General features: G+C 42.2%; 1 pseudogene; it reads left to right on the top strand.

The window, feature by feature from the left end:
* Positions 1-8,521: 8,521 nt before the first annotated feature.
* On the top strand, positions 8,522-9,754 carry LOC101432567 (solute carrier family 2, facilitated glucose transporter member 3 pseudogene; annotated as a pseudogene).
* The last annotated feature ends 3,858 nt before the right edge of the window (positions 9,755-13,612 follow it).

Below are 13,612 nucleotides of genomic sequence, written 5' to 3'. Positions count from 1 at the left end.
CAGTGCAGGAATCTGTGTCTCTTCTTATTGTCTTCTTGTGTCAGCTCTCCTTGTGTGTGGTGCCATTCCTGGGCAGGCTGCACTTTCTTTCACGCTGGGTGGCTCTCCTTTTGGGGCGCACTCCTTGCGCGTGGGGCTCCCCTACGCAGGGGACACCCCTGCGTGGCACAGCACTCCTTGTGCGCATCAGCACTGCGCATGGGCCAGCTCCACACGGGTCAAGGAGGCCCGGGGTTTGAACCGCGAACCTCCCATGTGGTAGACGGACGCCCTAACCACTGAGCCAAGTCCGTTTCCCGATCATAAAGTTTTAATAATGAATGGTGGTGATGGTAGCACAACATTGTGAACATAATTAACAGCACTGAATTATATATGTGAACGTGGTTAAAGGTGGAAATTTTAGATTGTATATATATTACTATAATAATTTTTTAAAATAGGACTGTACAACACAATACAGTGAACCTTATTAAAAATGAAGGACTATGGAAGTGAATGTGGCTCAAGTGATTGAACTCCCAACTACCATATGGGAGATCCTGGGTTCAGTTCCCAGCGCCTCCTAGAGAAGACAAGCAAGACAGAGAGTTGGCACAATGGGCTGGTACAGCAAGCTGATGCAAAAAGATGACACAAAAAGGAGATACAAAGAGGAAACACAATGAGGGACACAACAAAGCAGGGAGTGGAGGTGCCTCAAGCAAGTGAGCATCTCTCTCCCACATGGGAGGTCCCAGGTTCAGTTCCCATTACTTCCTAAAGAGAAGATGAGCAGACACAGAGAGCATACAGCAAATGGACACAGAGAGCAGATAGTGAGTGCAAACAATGAAGGGGGAATAAATGAATAAAATTAATCTTTTTTGAAAATGATGGACTACAATTAATAGTATAATTATAAAAAGTATTCTCATGATTTGTAATGTAAGGTGTTAATAATAGGATAGAAATCCAATGGATGTGTCAGGATGATGGGAACGAGTGTTGTTGGGGGGGGGAGAGGGGGGGTGGGGGGGTGGGGTTGAATGGGACCTCACATATATATTTTTAATGTAATATTATTACAAAGTCAATAAAAAATAAAAAAATTAAAAAAAAATAATAGGATAGTATATGGGAACTTTGTATTTTATGCATGATTTCTCTATAAACCTACAACTTCTCTAAAAAAAAAAAGACAAAGGTCTTGAGTAGACATTTCTTCAAAAAAGATATACAGTCACTAAGCACATGAAAAGATGCCCATCATTAGCCATTAGGGAAATGCAAATCTGCTGTGATCAGCTCAGTGATAGGTTGACTAGAAGGGAAGGCAATGCAGAGCTTTATGAAATAAAAGGACAGAAAGAGATACACAAGAGAAGAAATAAAGATGGGACCAGGGGACTCACAGCTTCTGGAACTGAGAGCCTCGACCCTAGTTTGCACATTGTATTTATTGGAAACTACCAAGCAGCTGTTTCTTATTAGAACTGCAACATCATCTACAATAATAGGGAACAACTGCAACATCTACAATAGAATAGGTGTAATATTTACAATAAGGAACAGGTAAGTCAGTTTCCCACAACACAAACCAGAACCACAATGAGAGAAGCAGATGTGGCTCAAGCAACTGGGCTCCCATCTGCCATATGAGGGGTCCCAGGTTCAGTTTCTGGGGCCTCCGGGTGAAGGCAAAGCTGGCCTGCACCGTGGAGAGTTGGCCCATACCACGAACTTATGCGTCAAGATGATGCAATAACAAAAACAGAAATGCAAAGGAAAAACACAACACACCAGGGAGCTGAGGTGACTCAAGCAATTGAGTGCCTCTCTCCCTTGTCGGAGGTCCCAGGATTGGTTCCCAGTGACTCCTAAAGAGAAGACAAGAAGAGAAGACAAGCAGACACAGAAGAACATGCAGCAAATTGACTCAGAGATCAGAGAGTGAGTGCAGAGGTGGAGTGGGGGGAATAAATTTTTAAAATAAAATAAATCTTTAAAAAAAACCCACAATGAGATACCACTTCACATCAGGTAGGATGGTAATTATTTTAAAAACGGGAAATAGTTGTTGATGAGGATGCATAGAAATTGGAACATGTGTACAGTGCTGGTGTGAATATAAAATGGAGCAACTACTATAAAAAAAGTTTGGCAGTTCCTCAGAAAGCTAAGTATAGAATTATGATATGACCCAGCTTCCTCATTTCTAGGTATATACCCAAAAGAATTTAAAATACAGGCTCAAATAGATATTTGTATAACAATGTTCATATCAGCATTATTTAAAATAGCCAAAAGGCAGAAGCAACTCAAGTGTTCATCAACAGACAAATGGATAAACAAAATGTGTCATGTACATACATGGTCATACAAAGGATAAAATTCTGAGACAGAGTACAACATGAATGAACCTTGAAGACATCATGTTGAGTAAAATAATCGAGACACAAAAGGACAAATATTGTATGATTCCACTTATATGAAATATCTAGAATGGAAAAAATCATAGAATCAAGAAAATTATAGGTCACCAGAGGCTGAGGGTGGAGGTAATGAAGAGTTATTGCTTAATGAGTACATAGTTTGTTTCCAGTGATGAAAAAGTTTCAGTAATGGATAGTGATAATGTCAGCACAACATTGTGAGTGTAATTAATACCATTAAATTGGGGAAGCAGATTTGACTCAACTGATAGAGCATCCGCCTACCATATGGGAGGCCCATGATTCAAACCCAGGGCCTCCTGACCCATTTGGTGAGCTGGCCCATGTGCAGTTCTGATGCACGCAAGGAGTGCCGTGCCACGCAGGGGTGTCCTCCGTGTAGGGGAGCCTGACACACAAGGAGTGCGCCCCCACAAGAATAGCTGCCCCATGTGAGAAAAGTGTAGCCTGCCCAGGAGTGGTGCCACATACACAGAGAGCTAATGCAACAAGATGACACAACAAAGAGACTCAGATTCCCAGTGCTGCTGACAAGAATGCAAGCAGACACAGAAGAACACACAGCAAATGGACACAGAGAGCAGACAACGGCGGGGGGAAGGGGAGAGAAATAAATAAATAATAATAAATAAAAATAAATCTTTTTTAAAAAATACCATTAAATTGTACTCTTGAAAGTGGTTAACATGGGGGAAGCAGATATGACTCAAGCGATTGGGCTCCTGTCTATCATTTAGGAAGGAGGTACAGGGTTCAATTCCCAGGGTCTCCTGGTGAAGGCAAGCTGGCCTGTGCAGCATGCTGGCCAATGCAGGAGAGCTGGCCCACAAAGTGCCAACCGGTGCAGAGAGCTGGTGCAACAAAATGATGCAACAAAAAGAGACACAGAGGGGAAACGGACTTTGGCCCAGTGGTTAGGGCGTCCGTCTACCATATGGGAGGTCCGCGGTTCAAACCCCGGGCCTCCTTGACCCGTGTGGAGCTGGCCATGCGCAGCGCTGATGCGCACAAGGAGTGCCGCGCCACGCAAGGGTGTCCCCCGCGTGGGGGAGCCCCACGCGCAAGGAGTGCGCCCATGAGGAAAGCCGCCCAGGAATGGCGCCGCCCACACTTCCCGTGCCGCTGACGACAACAGAAGCGGACAAAGAAACAAGACGCAGCAAATAGACACCAAGAACAGACAACCAGGGGAGGGGGGGAAATTAAATAAATAAATAAATCTTTAAAAAAAAAAAAAAAAAGAGACACAGAGGAGAGACAACAAGAGATGGAGCAGACCAGGGAGCTGAGGTGGCGCAAGAGATTGAACATCCCTCTCCCACTCTGGAAGGTCACAGGATCAGTTCCCAGTGCCACTTAAAGAGAAGAGAAGCAGACACAGAAGAACACACAGCAAATGGACACAGAAAGCAGATACCAAGCACAAAAAAACAGGGGGTGGGGAATAAGTAAAATCTTTTTTTTAAAAAAGTAAGTGTTTAAGACGGAAATTTTGAGTTATATATATTAACACAATATAAAAGTTATGTTTTAAAACCTAGACTGCTGGGAAAGTAGTGAACTAGAAAGACACAGGACTCTTTTCTCTGCCAGAAAAATAGCAAAAGGACAGGTAGAAACAGCCTGGAAAAAAATCTTTTGGGGTTTAAAACACCAGAGGAATGCTGGACACCACCCAGAAGAGAGAGGGGCAAAGGAAAAGAATCTTTACAGCAAAACTCTGAGTTAAAAACTGCAGCTACAAATGCCAGCACCCTCACGAACCCTACAGACACTTTTGAAATCTCACGCTTCAAGGCTGACAGCTACAGACAAAGCGAGCCCCAGGGATCCACCTCCCCAGGAAAGAGGAGAGAGAGACACACAGCCTAAGGCTGACTTGGCTTTTGAACCATAAATTTGATCTGCTGTGTCACACAACCCCTTCCAGACTGGATGGGGCTGCACCACTACTTGCCTTGGGAGGCAACAAGGGACTAAAGAGATCCGACCCTCTCTACTGACTGGCACTGGTTGTTGAGGACACAGAGGGGAGTGGAATTATTTCCTACCTGGGAAAAGGGAAGGGGATGTCAGCAAAGGTTGGAGAACTGCCTCTGACAAAATTTGAATTACAAGGTTCTTAGCCTCTAAGCAGGAACCTATATCACATTGATCCAGTCCATGCTGCAGCAAACATACCCGGACCAGGCATAGAACTGAGAGGGCTGACAAAGAGCACCATCTGATGGCAGACCAAGGAAGTACATAAGAGGGAAGTAAAAGTAAATAAGAGAGGCTTTTTCCGGCCTTTACAGCATCCCTCCCCAAGGCCTTAGGAAGCAGATCTGCAACCCATTGCTGGGTCCAGGGCCCAGATTTGAGCAACTAACAAGGTCAATCATAAAAACCCAGAACAGATTGAACCAAGAATCAAAGAACAGCTGTAAAGAGTGGATGTGGCTCAAGCAATTGGGCACCCACCTCCCACATGGGAGGTCCCAGGTTCGGTTCCCAGTGCCTCCTAAAGAAGATGAGGAAATCAGCTGTGACTCAAGCAATTGTGCTCCTGTTTACCATATAGAGGATCCATGTTCTATTGCCGGGACCTCCTGGTAAAAATAAGAAAAAAATGTGTCCCAGACCATGCGAAGCAGAGAGGCACAAGACTGGCACGGTGAAGAGAGGCACCAAAAAGACAATGACACAACCAGATAGGGGAAAAAAAAAAAGATGAGCAGACACCACAACGAACATGTGCCTCAAGGAGTATACACCACAATAAGCAGATGCTGCAACTGCCACACGAGCAGACCAACCAGCAAGAAGCTGCAACCAGCAAGATGCCACAACCAACAAGAAGCCACAACTAGTAGATGTCACAACCAGCAGACAATGCAACTTGTAGGGAACAAAAGTGGCTCAAGCAGTTGGACACTCGCCACCCACATGGGAGGTCCTGGGTTCAGTTCCCGGGACCTCCTAAAGAAGACAAGCAGACAATGAGCAGACGGATGTGGGAGCCATTTTGGCGGGGGGGAAGGGGGGCTGGCAGAAATAAAACAAAAAACATAATCTTTAATTTAAAAAAAGAACAGCTGTAACACACAGCCTCCAGCCACTAAAACCCTATGAAAGGGAGAGAAATTGAGTATCTGAGTAATTAACCAACCTAATCAGATACCTAAACATCAGCAAAAAATTACAAGCCATGCTAAGAAAATGGAAGAAACAGCCCAAGCAAAGGAATGTATCAAAGCCCCAGAAGAGACACAGGATTTGAGACAACTAATTAACAAGATGGACACAAATTTATGCATTGAAAGACAATATGGCTAAAGAGATAAAGGACATCAAGAAGACACTGAGTAAGCACAAAGATGAATTTGAAAACCTGAATAGAAAAATAACAGAACTCATAGGAATGAAAGACATGGTAGATGAGATTAAAAAAACACACTAGAGGCACACAACAGTAGACTTGAAATGACACAAAAGACAGAACAGGTGAAATTGAAGAGAGAAAAGAATGGGGGAAAAATTGAGCAGGGGCTCAGGGAGTTAAATGGTAACATAAAATGCAAAAACATATGTGTCGTGGGAGTTTCAGAAGAAGAGAAAGGAAAAGAGGCAGAAAAAGTATTTGAAGAAATAATAGCTGACAATTTCCCAACTTCACGAAAGAAATGGACTTACATGTTCAAGAAGCATAGTGTACCTCAATCAGAATAAATGCAGATAGACCTACTCCAAGACACATACTACCCAGACTGTCAAATGTCAAAGATAAAAGAAAATTCTGAGAGCAGCAAAGGAAAAGTAAACAATCACATACAACAGTCACCCAGTAAGACTTAGTGAGGATTTCTCATCAGAAACCATGGAGACAAGAAGACAGTTATATGATATGATTAGGAAACTGAAAGAAACAAACTGACAGCCAAGAATTCTTTATCCAACAAAATTGCCCTTCACAAATGAAGTTGAGTTTAAAATATTCACAAACAAACAGAAACTAAGAGAGTTATTGAAAAAAAAAATCCACTTTTGCAGGAAATATTAAAGGAACCCATAGAGCCTCAAAGCAAAACACAGGAGAGAGAGGCTTGGAGGAGAGTATAGAAGAAAAATAGCAGAAAGGATAACCAAAAGAGTAAAAAGACAGATGAAAATAATATACAACATATGAAAACCAAGGAATAAAATGATAAAAGTAAATGGTGCATTTACAGTAATATCACTGAATGTGAATGAATTAAACTCCCCAATTAAAATATATATGTTAACAGAATGGATAAAGAAATATAAGCCATTCATATGCTGCCTACAAGAGACTCATCCTAGACCCAGGGACACAAACTGACTGAAAGTCAAAGGCTGGAAAAAGATACTCCACGCAAACAGTAACCAAAAAAGAGAAGTAGCTATACTAATAACAGACAAAACAGACTTTAAATGCAAAAAAGTTATAAGAGATACAAAGTCCATTATATATTAATAAAAGGGACAATCCACCAGGAAGAAATAGTAGTCATAAATATCTATGCACCTAACCAGGGTGCCCCCAAAATACATGAGGCAAACACTGTCAAAACTGAGGGAAGAAATAGACATCTCTACAACAATCATTGGAGACTTCAACACACCACTCACATCGTTAGATAGAACCACTAGACAGAAGATCAACAAGGAAACAGAGAACTTGAACAGTATAAAGAACAAGTTAGACCTAACAGACAGATACAGAACACTGTAACCAAACTCAGCAGGTTATGTATTCTTCTCAAGTGCTCATAGATCTTCCTCCAGGATAGATAATATGTTAGGTCACAATGCAAGACTCAATATATAAAAAAAGATTGAAATTATACAACGCACCTTCTCACATAATAATAGAATGAAACTGGAAATCAGTAATAGGAAAAAAGTAAATTTGCAAATGTGTGGAGGCTGAACAACACAGTCCTAAATAATCAATGGGTCGAAGAAGAAATTGCAAGTGAAATCTGTAAATATAAAGAAACAAATGAAAATGAGTACTCAACTTATCAAAACTTATGGGATACAGTGAAGGCAGTCTTGAAAGGGAAATTTATATCCATAAATGCCTATATTAAAAAAACAAGAAAGAGCTAAACTCAAAGATTTAACTGAACAGCTAGAGAAACTAGAAAAAGAACAGCAAACCAATCCCAAAGCAGCAGAAGGAAAGAAATAATAAAGATTAGAGCAGAAATAAATGAAATTGTGACCAAAAAAAAAGTAGATAAAATCAACAAAACCTAAAGCTGGTTCTTTAAGAAGATCAATAAAATTGACAAACTCCTAGCTAGACCAACAAAGGAAAAAAAAGAGAGAAGATACAAATAAATACAATCACAGGGAAACGGACTTGGCCCAGTGGTTGGGGCGTCCGTCTGCCACATGGGAGGTCCGCGGTTCAAGCCCCGGGCCTCCTTGACCCGTGTGGAGCTGGCCCATGCACAGTGCTGATGCGCGCAAGGAGTGCCCTGCCACGCGGAGGTGTCCCCCGCGTAGGGGAGCCCCACGCGCAAGGAGTGCGCTAGTAAGGAGAGCCGCCCAGCACGAAGGAGGGTGCAGCCTGCCCAGGAATGGCGCTGCCCACACTTCCCATGCCGCTGACAACGGAGGCGGACAGAAGAAACAAGACGCGGCAAATAGACACAGAGAACAGACAACCAGGGGAGGGGGGGAATTAAATAAAAATTTAAAAAAATAAATCTTTAAATAAATAAATAAATAAAAACAATCACAAACGAAAGGGGGGTGGGTGGGGGAGTTACAACTGACCCCACAGAAATAAAAAGAATCATAAGAGGTTATTATGAGTGATGCTGCTAAAGATGAGGAGTTAGATTGTTGAGTGTTACTGAGGAATAAAAGAACTTGCTACTGAAAAGGACCTTTGAAGGTTTTGTTGCCTGAAAAGGGTATTTCTGGAATACCACTCCTAGATCTTCATTGAAGATTAGAAAGAAATAAATTAGGACCATGGGGACAGAAAAGGTTACCCACCTCTGATCTTCGCCATCACGATTGCCACAATCGACTCTTTCCAGTTTGGCTACTGGAGTACTGGAGTCATAATGCTCCTGAGAGAGCACAATTCAATGTCTATTGTCAACCTACTGGCAATCGGTGGTGGCTGCCTTATGGGTTTCTGTAAAATAGCCAAGTCGGTTGAAATGTTGATCGCTGGCCGCTTGCTTATTGGCATCTTCTGTGGACTCTGCACAGGTTTCATGCCCATGTACATTGGAGAGATATCTCCTATTGCCCTATGGGGTGCCTTCGGTACTCTCAACCAGCTGGGCATTATCATCGGGATTCTGGTGGCCCAGATCTTTGGTCTGGACATCATCTTGGGATCTGAAGAGCTGTGGCCTGTGCTATTAGGCTTCACCATCATCCCAGCTGTCTTGCAGAGTATAGCCCTTCCATTTTGCCCTGAAAGTCCTAGATTCTTGCTCATCAACAGAAAGGAAGAGGAGAATGCCAAGCAGGTCCTCCAGCAGTTGTGGGATGTTCAGGATGTGAGCCAGGACATCTGCAAGATGAAAGAGGAGAGTGCTAGGATGGCACAAGAAAAGAAAGTCAATGTGCTGGAACTCTTTAGAGCACCCAACTACCGACAACCCATCATCATTTCCGTTGTACTCCAACTCTCTCAGCAGCTCTCTGGAATCAATGCTGTGTTCTATTACTCTACAAGAATCTTCAAAGATGCAGATATTAAGGAGCCAATCTATGCCACTATTGGTGCTGGTATGGTCAATACTATCTTCACTGTGGTTTTGTTGTTTCTTGTGGAAAAGGCAGGAAGGACTCTACATATGCTAGGCCTTGGAGGGATGGCTGTTTGTTGCATTTTGATGACCATTTCCTTGTTACTAAAGGATGAATATGGTTGGATGACTTTTGTCTGCATTGGGGCCATCATGATCTTTGTGGCTTTCTTTGAAATTGGACCTGGCTCATTCCCTGGTTTATTGTGGCTGAACTTTTCAGCCAGGGACCCCACCCAGCTGCAATGGCAGTGGCTGGTTGTTCCAACTGGACCTCCAACTTTTTGGTGGGACTGCTCTTTCCTGAGCTTCAGCCTATTTAGGAACCTACATTTTTATCATCTTCGCAGGCTTCCTTGTTGTATTCTTGACCTTCACCTTCTTCAAAGTCCCTGAGAATGTGGCAGGACTTTTGAGGATATTACAAGGGTCTTTGAAGGGCAGGCACAGGAGGCCAATAGAGCCGGAAAAGGCCCTATTGTGGAGATGAACAGCATCCAGCCTGTGAAGGAGACCACAGTCACCAATGTCTAAGTCATGTGTCCTTCCCACCTCCCTCCCAACATGGAAAAGCAACCTCTCCCTGCAGGAGGGAGAGACTTCAGGGATCTAACTCACGACTGTTTCTGAATGCTGCTACTTGATTCCTTTCTCATGCCACATACTCCCTGAGCACACAGGTGAACCCAGTGCTGGGGTTAGCCATATCTTCAATGGCTTTTTTTAAACATTTCATTTCTTGAACATTCTCTTCTGTTTAGGAGAGACAGGGTGGACCTACCTTCATTTCAGGAGGGATTGACCACTTGGCAAAGGACAACTTTGCCAGCTCTTTCCCACTTAGATTCTAATGTTGCTTAATGAGGGCATGGGGGGGTAAGAGTGAGGGTATAGGTCCCCTAACCTCAGACTTGCCAGGAAGCAGGTATACTTGAGTGCAGAGGAGAATTAAATAAGAGATTACCTACTTTGCTTCCATACCTCTCTGCAGAGCAAATTCGAGTTTATTTATCTTCTGGTTTTATTACATAAATTTTTTTGTCTTTATTTATTTTTCCAACATTACATTCAAAAAATAGGAGGTCCCCATATACCCCCCACCCCTTCCTCCACAGCAACAACCTCGTCCATCATCATGAGACATTCACTGCATTTGGTGAACACATCTCGGAGCACCGCTGCACCTCATGGTCAGTGGTCCACATCATAGCCCACACTCTCCCATGTTCCACCCAGTGGGCCATGGGAGGACATACAATGTCCGGTAACTGTCCCTACAGCATCACCCAGGACAACTCCAAGTCCTGAAAACGCCTCCACATCTCATCTCTTCCTCCCATTCCTTACCCCCAGCAGCCACCATGGCCACTTTCTCCACACCAATGCCACATTTTCTTCAATTACTAATCATTATAGTTCATGAATAGAATATCAGTAAGTCCACTCTAATCCATATTCTATTCCACCATCCTGTGGACCTTGGAATGGTTGTGTCCACTCCACATCTATATCAAGAGGGGGCTTAGATTCCACATGGATGCTGGATGCAATCCTCCTGCTTTCAGTTGTAGGTGCTCTTGGCTCCATGGTGTGGTGGCTGACCTTCTTCAACTCCATGTTAGCTGAGTGGGGTAAGTTCAATAAATCAGAGTGTAGGAGCTGAAGATTGTTGAGGCTCAGGGCCTGGCTATCATATGGTCAGTCCAGAGATTCAGGTCCCCTGGGTATATATTAAACCCCAGCACCAACTACAGTTCTGGTAAAAGTAACAGGAGAGGCTCGTGAAAAAAGATCACATCTGAGTCCAGCTCCATCACACAGAAACACAAACTCCAAAGAAGGGCCAACTGACATGGCACTGAACTCCATCTGCCATGACCATAGAACCTGTGGGTCTCTGTAGCCCTCAGAAGAACCAGTATCCGGGGTTTTATCTACTTTATCTGTCTCTGGGACTCTACTGAGGTGTGCATAACGGCAACCCCTCTGATAACCTCCTGGCTCTTTTTGGAGACTCATAGCCATATAAACTCATTTGTCCTTTCCATTTCCCCCTTGATTCAGATCAAAAAGCATTTTTAACTCCTGGTATTATATGTAGACTGAGATATTCTGCTGGTCCAAATTGACCCTTTTATTCAAGGTCATTTTCTAGTTACATCATCAGCTGGTACTTGGTAGTAATCCCTCGGCACCAGGGAGGCTCATCCCCGGGAGTCATGTCCCAATGCTGGGGGGAAGGCAACACATTTACATGCTGAGTTTGGCTTCGAGACTGGCCACATTTGAGCAACATGGAGGCTCTCAGGGGGCAACTCTTAGGCACCCTGCTGCTCTAGGCCTTGTTCTTATTTCAGGTGCACAGGCTCACAAGCATAGTCATTAGTATTAAGGGCTGATTTGTTGGACCTTCATTCTTTTTTGGTCTTTGCCATTGCACTTGGGGGATTGTTGCTGTTCCTTTAGGGACTGTGATAGAGCTCCCCTGGCTAGGAACTCAGCACTCCCTCAGGTGTTGTTTTTAATTGTAGCCACTATGAAAATATCCAAACATTTTTATGTACCCTGGATATATGACCTGTAGAACTCCTTGGCAACCATGTGTCCCCTGTCAATAACATCCCACACCAGTATTCCTCCGCTGCCATTGTTGAACCTCTCTGTGATCCAACACTTCCTGAAAAATGAAGCCCAATATATTGCCAGGTTCCATTAATAGTAAAATGGAATATAGCAATGAGTTTAAAGGTTAGATATAGAGTACATATTAATTTGTAAAAATTATGGTAAAAATAAATCGGTGTATCAAAAAATTTAAAAATGCAAAAGCTTTGTTTTTGATTATTTGTCTTCCATATTACAAAGCTACAGTGGTCAAAACAGCATGGTACTGGCATAAAGATAGGCACATTAATTCATGGAATAGAATTGAGAATCCAGAAATAAACCCTCACCTATACAGTCAACTGGTATTTGACAAACCTACCAAGTTAATGTTAATGGTACAAAACAGTCTCTTCAACAAATGGTGCTAGGACAACTGGATATCTATAACCAAAAGAATGAAAGACTCCCATCTCACTCCCTATAAAAGAATCAACTCAAAATGGATCAAAGGCCTAAATATAAAAGCCAGGACCATAAAACTAGTAGAAGAAAATGTAGGGAAACATCTTCAAGACCTTGTAGTAGGTGGTGGTTTCTTGGACCTTACATCCAAAGCATGTGCAACAAAAGAAAAAAATAGATAAATGGGACCTCCTCAAAATTAAACATTTTTGCACCTTACAGGATTCTGTCAAAAGAGTGAAAATATTTGGAAATCATATTGTCCAATAAGGGTTTACTATCCAGGGTATATAAACAGATGTTACAAATCAACAATAAGAAGACAAACAACCCAATTTAAAAATCAGCAAAAGACTTGAATAGACATTTGTCCAAAGAAGAAATATACAAATAGCAAAAAAAAAAAAAACAAAAAAAAAAAACATGAAGAAATGCTCAACATCACTAATGATTAGGGAAATGCAAATCAGAATGGCCACTATTAAAAAGATAGAACTACAAGTGTTGGAGAGGATGTGGAGGGACAGGAACACTTATCCACTGTTGGAAAAAATGCAGAATGGTACCACCATTGTGGAGGACTGTTTGGCAGTTCCTAAAGAAGTTGACCCTACAATACCACTACTGGGTATATACCCAGAAGAACTGAGAGCAATAACATGAACAGACATCTGTACACCAATGTTCATAGCAGCATTATTCATGATTGCCAAAAGGTGGAAACAACCCAGGTATCCATCAACCAATGAATGGATAAACAAATTGTGGTCTTCTCATATGATGGAACATTATGCAGCTGTAAGAAGAAATGAAGTTGTAAAGCATATGACAACATGGATGGACCTGGGAGACATTATGTTGAGCAAAGCAAGCCAGACACAAAAGGACAATACAGTATGATTGCATTACTATAAACCAAAAATATCGTGTAATGTATTGTATGATTCAAAAAAAAAAAAAAGTATAGGTATCCAGTACATTTCATTGAGAAAAGTAGGTTTTTATTCAACTGTGTTTTCTTTTGAGTTTTTAATTGTTTACATTTTCAATCATTAAATGTACAAAATAAAGTTTAAAAAAAAGAAATGAAAGGGGGGAAGTTATGTCTGACCCCACAGAAATTAAAAGAATCAGAAGATATTACAAGAAACTGTATGCCAACAAACTAGACAACCTAGATGAACGGACAAGTTCCTGGAAATGCACAAACAACCTACACTTATGCTACAAGAAATACAAGAACTTAACAAACCAATCACACAGAGATTGAATCCATCATCAAAAATCTCCCAGCAAAAAAATGTCCAGAACCAGATAGCTTCA

This window comes from Dasypus novemcinctus, chromosome 2 (assembly GCF_030445035.2).
Source record: "Dasypus novemcinctus isolate mDasNov1 chromosome 2, mDasNov1.1.hap2, whole genome shotgun sequence".
NCBI lineage: Eukaryota > Metazoa > Chordata > Mammalia > Cingulata > Dasypodidae > Dasypus > Dasypus novemcinctus.
The sequence above is the reverse complement of the archived record's forward strand: the minus strand, read 5'-3'. Positions and strand labels throughout refer to the sequence as shown.